The 13,323-nt window shown below is 42.7% G+C and overlaps 1 protein-coding gene across 2 annotated transcripts in view; it reads left to right on the forward strand.

Moving 5' to 3' along the window:
• The window catches only part of Chst9 (carbohydrate sulfotransferase 9), a 265,911-nt gene that overhangs the window by 139,733 nt on the left and 112,855 nt on the right, over nt 1-13,323 (forward strand). Inside the window, exon 1 of one of the 2 annotated variants that reach the window (XM_057789031.1) lies at nt 12,845-12,928. The exons of the other annotated variant lie outside the window; for it this stretch is intronic. The gene's annotated coding sequence lies outside the window, so the exon portion shown is untranslated. Of the gene's footprint in view, nt 1-12,844; nt 12,929-13,323 lie in introns of those variants that run through there. 2 annotated transcript variants of the gene reach the window in all.

The following is a 13,323-nucleotide window of genomic DNA, read 5'->3' on the forward strand; positions in this document are numbered from 1 at the left end:
CAAACCCAGGATTCCCTGCCCAGCACCCACATGAAGCTCACAACCAACAGTAATCAGTGCAGGGGATTTTCATCTGTTTGTGGCCTCTATGGGCACTTCATGCACATAGTGCACAGGCTTGTGTGCTGGCAAACACTTACACACTTATACCAAAAAAAATAAATAAATAAATAAACCTGAAATAATGAAAATAATTCTTTTTAAATAATGTGCACATGAATGCAAGGAAAAGGGGTACTATCTGCACACAGAAGTCTCTGAAACCAGCCTACATGCTACTAGATAGATATGGTCCTGTCTGCACACAGAAGTCTCTGGAACAAGCCTACATGCTACTGGACATGGGAGACCTGGAAGTGCAGTGATTTGGGGATGGGGATCTGGGCTGGAAAGAGATTCCAGCGTACGCCTGCATGCACACACCTATCACAGAATTCTTTTACTGAAATGCTGTTAGCTGCAGTCAAGCACAGATACTAATAATTCATTTGCCATTGAGATAGAAGCCTCTGGATTTGAGGAAATAGCAGGCTCTCTTTGCAAAGGAACGTTGAGATCTTGTATTCATTGCAAAATGACCCAATTAAGGGTCTGTATGCCTTTTCCAGTGCCGCACTCTGCCCGGCCTTCTCCCCAGCAGAACAGTGGTAGCTATTGTGCTAAAGAGAAACAGCTGCACACAGGCGTCCCAGGAATTCCACAGGCATTTGTAAGCTATCAAGAGATACCTAAGTGTCCTGTTTGCACATTCTCGCTGTGTAATTTCAAACATGCTTCATACCCAAAACTATGTGACTCATCTTGAACCCATATGTAACTGTGGCTTGTTGTTTTCCTAAAATACAAATTAAATGACATCATTAAAAGTCATTATAATGGTTTGTCTATAAAATAATTGTGTGGTTTAACATACACAGAGGATAAAAGGGTCTGACTCTGAAATTGATAAAATCCTTTCAGCCACTGGACATGTAAGGACATCCTCATCTTTCTTTAGCCAAATGCGAAAGGATAGAGTAATTTTTACGGTAAATTATAAAATTATTCTTAAAATTCAATTTACTTTTCCAACACTTATCTAAAAAACAACAAATTTCTTTTCTGTATAAGTAAACATATCAAAAGAAAGCTAACTGATTAATTTATTTTTAAAATCCTTAGGAAAAATCTTAAATACCACCTTCTTAATCTATGTGAACAAAATCCTGGTTTCACAGTATGATACCACTAGCATCCTGTTGTTGATTTTTAAATTATAGTTGCAATATTCAAATTTCACCAAATGTCTCAGAAAGCATTTTACATATTTGTTTTGCAGCAATTTTATTGGCAGGGGCTTTGAGTTATTATAAAAGTTAAACAAAAGCTTAATGACCCTGAAAGACGGACTATATTATACTCTATTTTAAAATACCGTATAATGATTGGTTGCAGAAATATATGCTGCAAAGAAACGCCTCAGCCAACTTGCACAATATTTTAAATCATTTCTTCTTTGAAAGCCCTTGTGTCATATTAATTCAAACACTGGAAGATGTGGCACATGATAAGTCGGAAATCAAATTTAATATTTTCATTCCTGAGAAAATGTCCAAGGAGGACCTTTGCCCTGCCTGTAAAGATTCGCATATAAGATGACAGACAAGAGGGAACATGTTCATACCTACTGGTGGAATGGAAATACTAAGGCCAAGATGTGACTAATTTAGAACTTTTAAAAACTGTTTAACTTCAGAATTTATACAAGGACATAATATAATGCCGTAAGTGATGCTACATCAGTTTTCTTTAATGATGAGTCTATGCTGAAGGCAAAGAACTAGTATGAGCAGGGGACGGAGGGACCAAAGCAAATACTCAGCTCAGAGCTTTCGAATCAGCAAAGACACAGCCACTACTTAGCAACTCATTTTTTCTCCTCCAACTCCCAAGAAGTTCTGGAATCTGCCACATGAGGCATTGTACGCACCGTTAGTTAGTGATGCTGTGTAGTACAGTCAAGTCCTGTTTAAGGGTAGAGCCCACATTCAGTGTTCTTACCACAATAAAAATACAACAAAAACCAGATGCCCATGTTTTACCTGTCAGGTTAACTGCTTTCAGGCACAATGTAAAGAAGTGAACAAGATGTCGAAGCTGTCTCTGGAGTTTACCAGAGCTGCAGGTGTGTCGCCATCATTGGCTCTGTCTCAAGTGGAGAGAGGAGTGCTGACGTCACAGAATGAGGCTTTCTGTTTTTCTTGCAGTTTCACATAGTTAAAAAATGTTCTTAGCAAAGTATTAGAAAGTTTAAAATAAAACAAGGCAGCCGTGCTCTGCTTCCTCTTCTATAGAAATGCTGTAATGTCGCACTAGCTTTCTAGAAATCAGTAGTGGATGGGGCAGGCAAATTGTGGCTCCCAGATGAGACAAGCAGAAAGGGAAGCAGGATTTCATTTTACTGTCCTAGCTTTCTTTTCTCCTTATAATGTGGACAAGGGAGGGATAAAAGTCTACTCATTCTCAGCTTGTGGTTCATGTACAAGTGGTTGTGTGAACCAACGTTCAGCATTATAATTATCAGAAAATTAAATCAAACTGGAGTGAGAGACCACCCCACGTGTTAGAAAGCCTAGGATCCAAACCACAGGTGATGCCAAGCTTCCGGGATGCACAGCGCAAAGACACTTGCACTGTGTTGCTGGGTGATTGTGTTGGTACAACACCATGGAAGACACAAGATCCAAAGAACCACTGTCAATTCCAGAAACCCCACTACTGATGGGTGTGCAAGAGGCTCAAACCAGCGTTCATAGAGATGTGCTCAACTGTGCAAACGTCTGATACGAAACAACTCTCCTCGGCAGTCTCCTGTGTTCAGCTGTCATTATCTAGTTGGGAATGACAAAACTGAACTTGGTGGTTATACATAGGGTACCATGTTAGCCAAAGCCCTCTGGGGAGGTGGCCTCTGAAAGGATCCCTGACAAGTCTGAAGAAGCTAACCGAGAGCGTGTTGGAGAGACGAGGCAACGACTTCAAAGGCCCTTGGGCAGAACGGACTTGACTGACGGAAGGGAAAGTGTGGTGAGACTGGAGAACAGGGCAAAAGCACAGACACCTCCAGCTTATGTAACCGACTGAGTTCAGGTTTTGTGTTATCTGCAATGGCAAATCACCAGAGAATTTTAAACATTGAAACGGGGAGATTTTGATTCTTAAACTTTCAGAAGAGATTTTTAGAAAAGGAAGAGGGAAGAAGATAGCGTATAGAAAGTTGTTAAAGTAAGCCACTAGAAAAACGAATGAAGTGGTCTGAACCAAAAGGAGTTCCGTAGGAACAATGAGATGCTTTCGAAGTTAGAAGAGATTTTTGGAGTAGCAATAGATGAGATCAGGACAGGTTAGAGAAGAATGACCAAGGCGTGGACAAGTCACAGGCAGTGTTGCTGTTAGCTTAGGTGCAGTGAGACAGGAGAAGACTAACATTGCGGGGGAGGGCTGGGACTGGGCCCAGGAGGACCTTTCTGTTTTCATATCTTAAATTTGAAATGAGTGTTACCTATCAAGCAAAAGTACGTCTTTGATATTGTTGAAATCAACTATGCCCTTGGTTCTCAATCTTCTTAATGCTATGACCCTTTATTATAGCTCCTCATGCCGTGGTGACCCCACCCATAAAATAATTTCATTGCTATTCCAATCTGTAATTTTGATAATATCATAATGTGAGCATCTGATATTAACCCCCCATGAATGGGGTCACACAACCCTGGTTGGGAACTGCTGACCTAGGCAAAGGATAATGGTAGTAAGAAGCAAAGAAGGATCCATAGGAATGGAAGATGTAGCTGAATTAGAAAACTCTTTGAAGAATAATAACCAGACACTTGTCATGTGAGGGAATCCAAGAGTAATTTATGATATCCAATGTGTGACCCATGCACTCTGCAAGAGGAAACACTGAGACCTGTGCCTCTTTGGAAGAGGCAAGGGTCACTTTGTACTTGAGACAGTAAGAAGTAAAAAGTCACCAGTATTGATGTTCTCCTCATCAATGCCTACAAATCGAATGATTACTCTGTACAGTGTAGTGCAAAGACAAGACTATTCAGATTCAAAGAAAAGGCCTGGTATGGATTATGCTGGCTGCAAAACAATGGTGAAAATGAAAACAAAGAAACAGAAACAAAACTGCAAAAAGCTCAAATCTGCTCCTAAGTCAAGCACATTTTTAAATATCTGGCACAGTCCCTTCCCAGCCAGTCTACACAAAGATAACATCATACATGAACGCGAGTTTCACACCCGAAGATGGAGGACTCAGAAGTGAGACTTTGCTCTGGAGCATGCAGTGCACAGTGTGGCAAAAAGATCGGATCCCTATGTTTCTCCATAGACTCTGGGCTGCACTGTAAGACAGTCATAAGCAGTAGAGGCTGACAAGCCTTTAGAAGCTAGCCACTGTGGTGGACTGACAGTCGTGTGCTGTGCTAATTCGAGAAGCCTGCTGCTTCCAACTCTAGAATCGCTGTCATGCAGCTTCCTTGAAACTATAGGAGGAACTCCCAGGGATATTTGGTGCTAATTTTTCATTTAACAAATGAACTAAATACAGCCCCGAGAGGTTCACTTCTTAAAGGTCAGGCAACTGCTTTCAGGCATCGACTGATAATACTGGAATCGGGCTTCCTGCCCCTGTTATATGTACCAAGCCCCTTTCAAAAGAAACGAAGACAATTTCGCGCTGCCCTTTGGATGTCATGACGTTCTGTGAATTCCTAGAGGGAGTCAAGAGCAAAGGTTAGGGGGGCAGGCTGTACTCTGAAGCTCTCAGGATAGAGTCCTTGTTCAGTCCCCTAAGGTCGTATGACCTTATCTGTGCTCGGCTCGTTTACCTCAGATGTGATATGGGGACCATCATAGTTTTCTGTGGGAGTCATTATGGAAGAAAAGTGACCTGACACCCACCAAGACAAGAAAAGATCTAGGTCTTTCAGTCACGGTAATGTCGCAGTCAATTTTTAGCAATAGGTGGTGATTTTATATAATCTTTGTTTCAGTATTTAGCATAGAAACTCTAATGACAAACCCAGATATGCATTGTTCATGAGCAGAGAACAAATGTTGGCTTTGTGGCTTATAGAAGGAGAAAGAAACGAAGGCGTAAAAGGAAATATACAAGAGAAAGGGAAGGAGGAGGAGTGGAGGAGGTGATGAAGGAGGGAGGAAGGGGAGGGAGAAGAGAGGGCAGGAGAGTCTGATGGTGTCAGCTCGCACGTCATCTGTTTCATATTCTGAATGTGAAAGCGGAGCAGGTGTTTCTAGGGCTCTCCCTTTTGTGAGCTGTGAATTGCAGTCTGTACTGTGTCACGATATAAAAAGGCGGTATTTCTCTCTGTAGTAAGCGGCCCAGGCCCTGTCAGTTTGTTGTGGTTTCTGTGACTAAACTGTCCCTATGCTGTGGGGGTCTTTGTAGAGCTGTCACTAGGTGCCCAGCGGCAGGAACCAAGAGCTTTCCTTCATCAGCCTGTAGGGGGCGAAGACAATTGACACACATGAATGTACACAGCTGAAGCAGCAGCGGGCCATGTGATGTAGGGGTTAACAGACAGAACCCAACCTGGGCCCCTCTGACCTAGAGTTTCCATAAGGACTGAGGCACTACGTGCCTGGTAAAGCTAAGGAATACCTGAGCTGATAAGGAGCTTGACTTGTCACACAGCTCACCTCTGGACTGTCACCCACCACCCCAACATGCAACCCCTGTGGTTTAGAGGGCCACCTCTGTGCACACTGAGATGAAACCATTAAGGATGCCTGTTAAGAGCAGAACTGGCCAGGAGGTGGTGGCGCACGCCTTTAATTCCAGCACTCAGAAGGCAGAGGCAGGTGGATCTCTGTGAGTTTGAGGCCATGCTGTTCTATAAGAGCTAGTTCCTGGACAGGCTCCACAGCTACACAGAGAAACCCTGTCTCAAAAAACAAAAAAACAAAACAACACAAAGGAAAAAGAAAAGAGAAGAAGAAAAAAAGAGAGAGAAAAAGAAAGACCAGAACTTTCAGAGGCAGAAGGAGGAAAGCCAGGCACTCCAGGCTTGGCATCAAGGAAAGCATAGCCTGGGGACTTCTAGACATGGCGTGGGCAAGTCCTGAGCCACATCAGTAAGCAAAGAGCCGATTTCAGCTGAGCACAGAGTTTACCAGGCTCCTGTCACAGTGGGAAGTGAATCAGGAGTATCTAGAGGAGATGAGTGCAAGTAAAACAATGTCCTAAGTTAACTATTTGATAAATCAAGGTGAAAGAGGGCCGATGGTCAGAGTTTGCGGCAGACAGAGCAGGTAGGGCTCTGGTGTCCTTAAGGGCCTTAGCTGAAATGCTGGTAGCTGAAAAAAAGTAATGTTTTAAAAGAAAGAAACAGAGTAGGTATGAGATACAGAGAGAGGGGATCAAAAGAGAAGAGGCTGGAAGAAAGTGTGGTAAAGCGGAACTTGGATCTGCCAGAGCCATGGGCATCAATGGCAGGAATGGCTGTCTGAATGGCTAAACACAAGTGTACATGCTCAGGGGGGACCACCGAGGAGCTTCAGAAAGGATTACAAACTTCATTTACATTTAACTGCATTGATCCATCAATAAGCCACCCTCATGGAAGCTTGAATGTAAGATAAAATTCAAGAGAGGTTAAAGCTAGCAGCACACACACACATACATACACTAAACACCCTCACACATAAACACACTCCTGCACAGTCACATGATTGCACACATTTACTCACACACTCATGCACGTTCATGGACACACTCAAGTGCACATACTCATAAAATAGTCAGAACCAGGACCAAACATAGAGGACCGGGAAAGAACTGAGAAAGAGACTTTGTATTCTTTTGTGGTAGAGGGGGTAGCATGTAGCTATAATGAGAGTCAGAGAAGCTTTTTCAGGTGAGAACCAATGTAAACCTAAACAACTGACTTTTAAAGTTAAGAAAAGTAGCAGCCTGAAGTATAAATATTTTAGATAACTGAACATAATCTCATAAAAGAGACAGCCATTTGAGAACTTCAACTTTTCATGAAATCCTTATTAAGTCAGAGAAATCTCAGACTCTAGGTCCCTTCTGACAAGGAAAACCTTGGGAAATGTCAATGAAATAAATAGAGGAAGGGTTCAACCCAGACATGACTAGCTTGGGCTAAACTAGAAAACAAGTTCTATTCTCAGGCGTTTCAGAGCAACTGCTGCAAACCTTTCCCTTCAAGAAGCTAGATTGTTCCTCAAAACTGGGGCTTCACCAGAGTTAGCAAGAGAAGGACCGGAGAGAAATAGAAGCTGTGGAATCCAGAGAATGGAAAGTAAGGCGATGGTTAGGTCGGGGTGACTTCACCGGCTTTACCATTTGCATCTATGTGCTCCGTCCCATCCTTGGTTCCCCAGGGGACCATTGGGACAGCAGGTTCTTCTGCCTTGTTTGCTGTGTGCTAGTTAGGAGGCATGCCCGTTCAGAATTTCTCAGTTTCAGAACTACAGAAAACAGCTCTTTGTGCAGTATCACCAAGGAAAATGTGTTTGCTGAAAACCTCTTTGTGTTGAATCAGTGAAGTATGAAGTACAGAAATACCTGGGTTAACTCAAAAAACTGCAGGCTCATTTGAAAATTCCTAAGACAATCTGGGCCATGTGGAGCTCCCCCTCTCTGGTGTTCCTGACTCCTGTCCACCACTCTTCTTTTTCCTGTCTTCTCTCTGAGCTGTGGCAAATGCACTAAAACTCTGAAGCTGCAGCACTCCATCCAAAAAAAATGATGGGATAGAGGAAGAAAGAATATTGCATGTCATCAATTTCTAAATTCACTCTCATTTTACAATCTTAAGAAATAATAACCAAACTTGATGTCTTATCCCTTCTCCCTATATTTTAATTTTTAGCTTTACTTTTCTTAAAGTAATACCTACATGAAATATCAAATACAATAGTTCTTTGCACTGACCTCCTCTTCAGGGGTTTACCTAATTAAATCCCTGCTTACCCTGCACAAGAGTGGGTCTTTCAGCCACCAACTGTGCAGCCCTAGCTGTCTCTGCTGGACTGCTGGACACTTGATAGTCTCTGAGGAAGGGACCACCATCGTCTTCAGTGGTATTCCAGCCAGTGTGCACACCAGGCTCCACCAGGCAGCTCTGGAGCTGTGACTACACACATGGTCATGGTGAAAATAAATAGGTCCCAAACAAAACCAAAAAGCACAAGTAAGGGAAGGAGACCCGTGAAAACAAGGGGCCAGAGACAGGAAGGGTAATACAGGATGGCGGTAAGAGTAAACAAAATATATTATCTACTAGTGAACAGTTGTCAAAGAGCAATCTAATCAATAAAAGGCAAACAAAAAAACAAAACATCTGGCTCCCTTCCCTGCACGTACATACAGGCTGGTACTCTCAGCCAGCTAGACATCGGGAGCCTCCTGGCCACCTGTAAATTTGGGCCTTGCCTATACAGTTACAGGTGGACCAAGAGTCTGTTAAGTTCATTCCCGGACCTTCTGTGTTAATTGCCCTTGTCCATCTAATAATGCATGACATGCAAGGCCATAAAGGATAGTCGCTGTTCCTATACTTTGAAGGGATTTGTCAAGTTGGGTTGGCAAAAGCTATAGAATTAGATGTCAAGAAGAGAGTGGCAAATGATTAGAAAACGAAAACATGAGTCTAAAATCATTCTGTTTTGTAATTTTAAGTTCTCCGTTCACTTCCAAGGAATTGAACCTGGGGCCAGTGGATATGGTGCCGGGTTTGGACTATTGTGGAAGGCACAGGTCTAGAGATGGCATTGTGTTTGTACTACTGAGGAAGGCACAGGTCTAGAGATGGCATCGAGTTCAGACTACTGAGGAAGGCACAGGTCTAGAGATGGTGCCAGGTTGGGCCCACTGAGGAAGGTACAGGTCTAAAGATAACATCTTCTTTGGACCACTGAGGAAGGCACAGGTCTAGAGATGGCATCGGGTTTGGACCACTGAGGAAGGCACAGGTCTAGAGATGGCATCGTGTTTGTACTACTGAGGAAGGCACGGGTCTAGAGATGGTGCCAGGTTTGGCCCACTGAGGAAGGTACAGGTCTAAAGATAACATCTTCTTTGGACCACTGAGGAAGGCACAGGTCTAGAGATGGCATCGGGTTCAGACTACTGAGGAAGGCACAGGTCCGGAAACTCAAGCTGTACTCCCTGCAGTGTTCCTGTGCAGTTTCTCTGATGGGAAACAAAGGTCCACAGAAAGCACTTGGCAGCATGCCTGCTGTTTTATAACAACCAGTCCCTGTTATCTGTTCTCGTGGTGATTATTGATCAAATAATTGTGTATTCAGCAATTTAAAAGAATACACAAGAAGTTACATCAAGATCATATCAGTATTTCAAAAGGAGTGTCAAGATACACCGTTTAATCTGGCAACTAAGCACTGGACAGCGAAGGACATACACATCTCTGTTGTGACACTTTTACTGGTTTTGCAGCTAAACGACCATTTTCAAAGCTAAGGTAGTGTTAATAATCACATATCTGAATAATTTGGGTGTGAAAGCAAAACCTGGCACAGTATTAAGGTAAGGGCTTTGGGGAATGGCAACTGGAGAAATGGCTCGGTGGCTCACAGCACACACTGCAGAGTTCTGAGTTCAGTTCCCAGCACCCATGCCCGGTGGTGCCCAGTCATGTATGTCTCTAGCTCAACAATGTCCAGTGCCCCTAGCCTCCACAACCACTGACTCATGAGCCGACACACAGAGACACACGATTTAAAAGTTTTTAAATGGAATCTTGAGAAGGCAGCTTTGGAAATCCACATGTAATCTGCTTCACCCTCGACAGATGGCTGTGTGGCCTTATGGGGCTGTCTAACCTTTTCCTGTTTTTGTCCCTTCTCCTGAGGGAAGATGACTAATGACTTCATTAATGGATCATGTGGTCAGGAGATTACTCTGAATTCTTCCAAGAGAAAGAATCATACAATCATATTTGCTTCTCTTACTTGTGCATAAGCTCTTTGTGTCTCATCAAGATATTTCAGCTTTGTTAAGCTCCCTAGTCCTGCAAATAAAGATGAAGTGCTAATTATTTAAAATGATTTTCCATCATAACAATGGAAATATTCACTCTGGCTTTTGCATCAAGTTTCAGCAAGCTGCTCTTGCTGAACACAAAAATAAAGCAGAATGATTCAGATTAAAGGATGGGAAGAACAGATAAAAATCCTGTTTTGATGTATTGTACGGGTCATCACCTAAATCTTAATATCATATACATTTGTAAGCACAATATAAAACATGCATTTGACAGGAGGTATATCATGGAAATTACCCATAATATTTAATAAATGGTCATTTAGCTAACTCAGCACCCTAAACTATTGATATATTAATATCCATGTAGAGGGCTGGGTATGTGATCTTCAGGTAAGAGTGATTACTGCTCTATTGAAGGACAGAGTCTGAATGCCAGCACCCATTCGGAGAGCTCCCAGAAGTCTATAACTTCAGCTCCAAGGAATCTGACGCGCCCTTCTGGTCTCCATGGGGACCTGTGTGTGTGTGTGTGTGCGCGCGCGCACATACACACGGTGCTAATAAGTAGAAAGAAGAATGCTTCAGAAGTTAGAGGCTAACAAATCCTATGATGAACCCTTCGCTCTTTTATTATTATGGGATGATAACGTTTTTCCCTTGAAGACCCTTTTACAGATCTTCAAAGATATGCAGCTCTCAATACTTTAACTTAATCTGCATATATTTATGTCTGACTGTAAACTAGACTGGGGCGAGTTATAAGGAGGAGTGAAGCTGGGTCATCCCTGCACTCAGCAACTCTATTGTTCAATGTAGGAGAGGCATATTATCTAACTAATATAGTTCCGTCTGTGACATGGGAAGAGGATCCAGGCTCTGGGTGAACTCCTTATGTCCTAATGTTAGCTTTCCACAATCACCAAGAAATCTGGCAGCTGGTCTTGCGCTATCATTCTGCCCAGCCATTGAAGAAACAGAGGGAGGCACATGCTGTGTCCACATTCTTATAAACATGACATGATCGTCATAAGCCAGATAGCCTCAGAACAATGCTTACTGAGAATGATACGTCATTCGATCAGTATACAAATTACCTGAGGATCATCAGAGGAAAGGGAGTAGATGCACTTGACAATTGAGTATCTCCTCTGAAATAATATAATTCCTTCCATCATTGAGTGATGAGTCGCATAAATGATAATGGTATGCCAGGGAAATGTGTGGAGGGAGATATGGTGAAGTCAGAATAGTGTTCTCATGACCGAGGGAAAGAAGTGACCTTCATCATGCTGCTGTTACACAGTTGAGCAGGTAATGTCAAGTTACAACTACACTAAAGTAGGTTGGAGCAGCGGGTTTATATATCAGGTTCCAACCTGTGGGGATCAGCTGTACTGAAGGACTATAACTTATTGATGAGCTGTATAAATGACTTATAAACACCTTCATACAAAATGCAGAAATTGCTAAGTCAGTGGAACTATTGATACCTTGCACTAGAATGCTCAAAACAGAACAGCTCAGGGAGGCCTAGGTGTATTTTTAAATCACCCTAAAGCCAGAACTAAAGCTCACTGAGGCAAGTGAACCTGGTATATTTTAACACAAATGGAATTTGGTGGAAGACTGATTAAAAAGATAAGAACAGCAAGGATTTGTGGTCTCAATTAGAACAGGAAAAAGCAATATTATAAATGAGTCTTCCTGGCAGCAGGTTATTTGAGTGGAACAGAGCAAGGCAGCGACTTAATATTCCTAGCATGACTTATGCCAGAGCCCTCAAGTGCCTGTTCGTATTCGAATCAACATATTTTGAAGAAAACTTTTTAGGCAGTCAGAGGGGAAAAAATATATTTGTATGTCAAATATATAGTACATAGACAGTATAGCATATATTTAAGTGTAATTAGTGTTATCTAAAATATGCAGTGTAGTATAGAATGTATTATAATACAGTGTTTATAAAGTACTCATGAGGTATTAAGAAAGCATCAGAACTCCAGAAGGATAATGAGGTAGCTACAATGACCGGCTCATAGTCCATGGGCAAAGGCTTGGGAAGGCTTTCCTGTCCCATATATGACTGAGTGGCTGAACGAATAACTGTGCTGCATTTGGGCAACCCCATCTGGCAGAAGAGGCCCTTCCTGCTCAGTAGGATGAAAAAAACTCGCTCGGAGTTCTTTCTGTAGAACACACTCGCACTGGTTCTGGATGAAGTAAATCACGCATTGCTTCCCTTGGAACACTTATCTCTGATCCTTGATATCACTTCATCTTCTCCTGGTAGCCTTTCAAACTAAGTTACCTGACACGGAACCTCAGACCCTCAGTAATGGGAGATGAACCTGGATACAGCTCAGGCAGGTGAAAGACTTCCACAGAGCAGTCTGGGTCCTCACGGCCTGGCCGGAGCCACGCACGTCACTAAGGAAAGAGAAACAACTACACCTGGGCATGGGGACTGCCCTAGAGTGTGGTTGGTAAAGTGGTTATAAGGGAAAATACAGCCATAGGTAGACTGTGGAGTAAAATGCTATCTTGGGTGAAATCCTCATCCCTGGGGTGGCCACTTCCAGCCCCAGCATAGCTTCTTCCCTGATACAGGGGTGATAAACACAGACGTGCGTGCGTGCGTGCGTGTGTGTGTGTGTGGCAAAGTTTGAAAGTAATGCCAGATTCCCTAAGGAGCACCTAAGCACCTCTTCAGGACTCCTTCCCCTGTACCATGCTTGTTACAAGTCGAATAGCAGAGCCTTGGAATCATCTTCTTGTGAAAAGTTGCGTAAATGCCTTTGACTGTTCTGTTGGCTTAGAAATGTCCTCTCTGTTGTTTGACAGAATGGCAGCCAGTACAGGCCTTGCAGCGTGTGTCCAGGATGGGTGAGTAACAGCCTCATTTCATAGCCAAGTAGGGCAGGCAGCATATCTGCAGACTTCACTAGGCACTGGAAACCATGGCCCAGGTGCCACTGTTACATAAAATCTGCAGAGAGGGAGAGGGCAGAAGAGCAGGACCCAAATCCAAAGGGTTGCCAAGGAAACCAAAGGTTTTGCAGATGTTTTCCCAACCTGAGAATAAGTAGCATTTGTCATATTTGAAAAAGAGTACTATTTTCTATTTTTATTTTAAACTATATAGTATTTCCCTGGGGCATTAAACTGGAAATTTTAAGTTTTAAGAATGCCTTCTTCTGTGAATCCAATGAAACCTTATCAATTCAGATATTGCTACTACACATCATTTGGTCAAGACCAGTACAGAATTTTATTTGGAT

This window comes from Chionomys nivalis, chromosome 14, assembly GCF_950005125.1.
Source record: "Chionomys nivalis chromosome 14, mChiNiv1.1, whole genome shotgun sequence".
NCBI classification, from domain to species: domain Eukaryota; kingdom Metazoa; phylum Chordata; class Mammalia; order Rodentia; family Cricetidae; genus Chionomys; species Chionomys nivalis.